Source organism: Balaenoptera musculus, chromosome 13 (assembly GCF_009873245.2).
Source record: "Balaenoptera musculus isolate JJ_BM4_2016_0621 chromosome 13, mBalMus1.pri.v3, whole genome shotgun sequence".
Taxonomy (NCBI): Eukaryota; Metazoa; Chordata; class Mammalia; order Artiodactyla; family Balaenopteridae; genus Balaenoptera; species Balaenoptera musculus.
In genome coordinates, this window is record NC_045797.1 from 81,343,429 (window position 1) to 81,349,333 (window position 5,905).

Consider the following 5,905-nt stretch of genomic DNA (forward strand, 5'->3'; position numbering starts at 1 on the left):
GGTCAAGGGGATTAGAACCTGAAAGTACATCGGGAGACCATATTGACTTGGGAACACTCTCCTTGGGTATAAGGTTTACTATCTGTTGTTGGCAGAATAGTGACCCCCCAAGCCCAAGATGTCCAAGTCCTAATCCCTAGAATTTGTGAATATGTCAGTTTACATGGCAAAAGGGCATTAAGCCTGCAGATGGAATTAGAATGGTTAATCAGGCGACCTTGAAATATGGTGATAATCGTGGATTATCCAAATGGGTTCAGTGTAATTACGGAGGTCCTTAAAAGTAGAAGAGGGAGACAAGGAAGGGTCAGAGAAAGGGCTGTGATCATGGAAGCAGAGAAACCATGTGATGCTGGCCGAGGGGAGCTACTACCTGAGGAGTGCAGTTGGGCTCTAAAAGTTGGAAAAGGCAAAGAAATGGATTCTCCCCAGACTCCAGAGAAGAAAGGAACACTGCTGGTTTGGTTTTAATCTAGTGAGACCTGTGTTTGACATCTTACCCACAGAACTATGAGATAATAAATTTGTATTATTTTAGGCCTCTAAATTTATGATAATTTGTTACAGTAGCAATAGAAAACTCTGACACCACTCCAGCAAGAATCCGGGGGATGACACACACATGCTGTTAGGGGGCTTCCCAGAAAACTGGAGAAAGCAATGGCCAAAAATGAGCCAAGCTAAATGCCTGAATCAGTAGGGAAACAGCAGAGAAAGGGATTAAAGCCGCAGGGAAGACAACACGCTGGAACAGATGTATTATGTGAGGCCAGGAGACCCACCAGAGGATTATGTTTCATGACGGCTCAAAGGCCACCAAGGCCATCAGGAACGTGCTGGTGAGAGACATCACTCAGTTCAGTGGTGGCTCTTTTCAGAGGTCACAACTAAGGAAGAGGGGCTGTCATGGAGATGGCTTGCAGGTAGCAATGGGTGTGATGATACCCCAAAGCAATAAAGGTAATGTGTGGACAGCTAATGGCCAAAAATCAAAAGGCCACAATTACCATGATGTCTGCAGTGCATTAAAAAGGAAATAAGAATGATGATCACAAGATGAATGGCAATAAAATGACTCTAATAAAGTGTTATATGCTTTGTCCAGTTGCAGACAAAGTAAGGAAACTGGAAGTAAGTTTTCAGACTCAAGCCTATTGGCATTTAAGGGAGCTGGTTTCTCAGGAGAAAGGGCCCTGCAGCCGCGAAACAAGTGTATACTATACAGGCAGACCTTGTTTCTTTGCTCTTTGCTTTCTTATGCTTCACAGATACTGTTTTTTTATAAACTGAATTTTTGTGGCAGCCCTGGGTCAAGCAAGTCTATCAGAGCATTTGCTCACTTCATATCTCTGTGTCACATTTTGGTAATTCTCAAAATATTTCAATTTTTAAAAATTATTATTATATGTGTTATGGTGACTTGTGATCAGTGATCTTTGATATTACTACTACAACTCACTGAAGGCTCAGATGATCCTTAGCATATTTTAGGAATAAAGTCTTTTTTAATTAAGGTGTATACATTGTTTTTTTGACATAATGCTATTGCACACAATAGACTACAGTATAGTGTAAACATAACTTTTATATGCACTGGGAAACCAAAAAATGTGTGTGACTCAGTTTTTTTGGTGACATTTGCTTAACTGCAGTGGTCTGGAATGGAACCCATGTTATCTCCAAGAAATGCATATAATGATTCCCCTGTCCTTTCCTAAAGGGAACTAGAGCCATTTACTTGGGTGGCTATTGCTGAGGAAACAGCAATATCTAGACATTTCAAAGACCTTTGGACACAGGGTAGGATTGACCCTGATACCCAGAAATCCAAAGTGTCGTGATGGTTCCATATTAGAGTGGAGAAATGGGGGAGATAATTAGAGCCCGTGACCAACTCATATTGAGTCCACGGGGTCTGCAGACATACCCATCATTTCCCCATCCACCAAATGTATAATTGAGTTTGACATACTTAGAACATATAATAACACCCACTTCGGGTTTTTTTTTAACTTAATTTATTTTTTTTATACAGCAGGTTCTTATTAGTCATCAATTTTATACACATCAGTGCATATATGTCAATCCCAATCTCCCAGTTCATCCCACCACCACCACCACCCCCTGCCACTTTGCCCCCTTGGTGTTCATATGCTTGTTCTCTACATCCGTGTCTCTACTTCTGCCTTGCAAACCAGTTCATCTGTACCAGTTTTCTAGATTCCACATATATGCGTTAATGTACGATATTTGTTTTTCTCTTTCTGACTTACTTCACTCTGTATGACAGTCTCTAGGTCCATCCACGTCTCTGCAAATGACCCAGTTTCATTCCTTTTTATGGCTGAGTAATATTCCATTGTATGTATGTACCACTTCTTCTTTATCCATTCATCTGTAGATGGGCATTTAGGTTGCTTCCATGACCTGGCTAATGTAAATAGTGCTGAAATGAACATTGGGGTGCATGTGCCTTTTTGAATTATGGTTTTCTCAGGGTATATGCCCAATAGTGGGATTGCTGGGTCACATGGTAGTTCTATTTTTAGTTTTTTAAGGAACCTCCATACTGTCCTCCATAGTGGCTGTATCAATTTACATTCCCACCAACAGTGCAAGAGGGTTCCTTTTTTTCCACACCCTCTCCAGCATTTGTTGTTTGTAGATTTTCTTATGATGCCCATTCTAACTGGTGTGAGGTGATACCGCATAGTAGTTTTGGTTTTCATTTCTCTAATAATTAGTGATGTTGAGCAGCTTTTCATGTGCTATGCAGTAGGTCCTTGTTGTTTATCTATTTTATGCATAGTAATGTGTATCTGTTAATCCAACCTCTTACTTTATCCCTTCCCCCCACCCCCACCCCCAAAGTTTCTCTTTGAGGAAGGAAAGATATTCCTTCCCAAGGCTTCTGTCCACATCCAGTTGAATTGTGATTAAGTTCAGGAAAAGGTGAAAACTTCATTTAGCCTCAATGATACTCTCAACTCCTCTCTAGTCCCTTACCTCTGGGAGCTGCAAGAAAACATTCTCAAATGGGTGAGACAGGGGAGGGGGGGCATTGGTCACAGCTCCCAAATTTTAATATTCAGGTCTCTGAGCTGAAAGGCATCAGGATTTCCTCTGACAGCATTGAGTGGCTTTGGAGATTGTGAAACCACGGTTCAAACAGAAGATTCGACGTTAGCTGGATGCCATCCTTCAATTAATATCTTAGAGGCTCACTTTACTCATTTGTAAAACTTCTTGCCTACCTTGAAAGGCTTATCAATAGACTGAATAGGAGGTGTGGGCTCCTATTTCCTCCTTCCCCTCATCTCTCATTTCAAAGTTTGGTTTCCTGTAGTATACACACACCCAGGGACTCAAATGCACAGAAATAACACAGACACAGCAGGGATTGTCCATGGGCTCAGCAAGGGGCTCCATCTCCAAAGTTGAGTTACCTGGCCTTTATCTGTTGTTACTGGACAATTATCTGGCTTGTATAAATGGGATCATCTAAAGGCATAGATAATGAATAAGAAAACTTTGGCTTAGACATTTGATATGTTGATATATATATAATTCATAATTATTTCTGATGATCATCTGATACCCATTAAATATTGTTCACTGGGTTAGTCACAGAGGACAATGGACTGAGTCAGGGAAAAATGCCGCTGGGAAGGACCTAAGATCAAAGTGAGAGGAGATGGGTGAATAACAAATCCCCTGAGGTTTGTAAGGCACGACCCACCGACAGAGCTCGTGCACACCTTGGTCCTCCAGTTCAGGGTCCATTACTTAGTCTTGGGGTAGCCTCTGGTAATGCCCTTGACTTCTCTGGACCTTGGTTGCTTTATCAAAGCTGCTTTGTCAACTCTTAATCAGGAGTTAGACTTGATCAATAATTTTCAAGCATATCTAGCGGCCGAACCTTTATCTTCCTCCTTATATGTCTACATTTGAATTACACACGTGTAAAACTGTAAAAGAGGAGCTGCTTTGGCTGTGGCAGGGGAGAGGTCTCAGTGGGTCCCTGTTACCTCTCCTTGATGGCACTTGATAAATTCTCAACTCCAGGGCCATTCCCCAGTTGTAAGAGCTCTGCCCTATTATGCCCTCAGCTGCTATTACCAACACTCACCATGTCCGCCTGGCTCAGGACTAAGCCCTTGACACGCCCTACCTCATCTCAGTTAATCCTCACAACACCCTTGGTCCTAATAAAAATGTGATGATTTGCCTGGTCACAGCTAATATGAGGGTGACGATTCAGAGCACGAGTCCTCTACCTTCCCAGCCCCCGCCTTCACTCCCAGGGGCCCAGACCCCTGGCCCTGCCCCAGGACCGGATTAAGTAGCAACGGGGTGAAGTACCTATCCCCAAAGGCATGATCAAATCAAAGATTTCTGCTGGCTAAGCCTTGAGACATTAAGAAAAAGGGAGCTTGCTGATTCTGGGTCCCCACCAAGGTGCAAGCTTTCATATAGAAGCTGGAAGTGTGTGTGCCAGCAACTCCCTCCCCGCAGTAACCACACATGGGAAGGTTTGACAGAACACAATTCAAACAGGCACTCATTAGGCAGCAGGCCCACTTCTGCTTAATCACAGGCAGTGAAAGAGCAAAGAAATTGGATCAGCCTATCTGTGCCCTAGCAAAAGCCACTACTGGCGGGTTTCCGTCCTTGCAAAGGATGTTTTCTAATGATGCACCCCTTAGAAGGGTTGGAAGGAAATTTAGCAGTATATAGAGCCCCCAGCACAAATTAAACATCAATGAACAGTTGTTTACTGAACGCCCCCCATGAGCCAGGCATGGGGTCAGGTGCTGCTGGGGATATAGAGGTGATGTCACTGGATGATAAGCATTCTGTGAATTTAGAAGATGGGTGCAGTTGATTAGAAATCCTCCGCTTCAGCCATGTCCGCCCAAATGCCACAAACCCACTTCTTTGCAAGGACTTTGATGAGTACCATCCACAGCTTGGCACTGAGGGACGTTCACTTGGGCAAGTCTTAGATTCTTTGCTCTCACAGTTCCCTCAGCTTAGAGGACTGCTGTTTCTCTTCCTTCATTACCCAAAGCCATTTCTTTCCGGATTGATTCAGCGGCCACCCCTTCCAGGATACCACCTGACCGATTTAGACAGGTGGGGCACTCATCTATGGGCTGCCATGAACCTGTGTTTACCCACCACTGTCTTTGTCTGTTTCCATGTCTGTTTCCCCAACCTGCATTGAAATGACAGAGGAGGCACGTACCTAACGTTTCAGGATTGAATTGACCCTCTCTGGGCTGGAGGTACGTCTCTTAAATGAGGTGTACGGTAGATGGGATTGCTGACAGAGCCCACTTAGCTCTGATACTCCCTGGATCTCTGACTGAGAGAAGGGATGCTGGGTGGACATTTGTTTCTGGGAGCTGGGTGGGCTCCACCTTGGAGATTTCCAATCAGGTTTGCAGCAGATGCTCTCTGGGGAATCATGTGGAATCCTGCATTGTGTCCCAGGTAAGCCTTGCTACTGCAGAGCTATTATTACACTCGCCCTGAGAAACTCTGGGCTTTAAAATCTTAGAAAGAGTAACCGGCTTGGGATTCAATGGACCTGGGGTTCATTCTTCACTCACCTAAAGGTGGTTTCACATCGGGCAAGTTATACAACTTTCTGGGCTGATTTCCTAATCTGTAATAGGAACATAATTCACACCTCTGAAAGTGTGAATTCAGTGAGATATTACATCTAATTTGGCCAGCATATGCCCAAACATGACAGAAGGTAGTTTTGCTTTGTATAAATAGTAATAGTGGTTCCCTCGTAAAAAAGTGGCGACCTAAGAGAACGGATGAGTTCCTGGCTGGTGTGAGGTGGCCTCAGACCCCAAGTAGCAGAAAATCATCATTTGCCAGACCCCAGGAG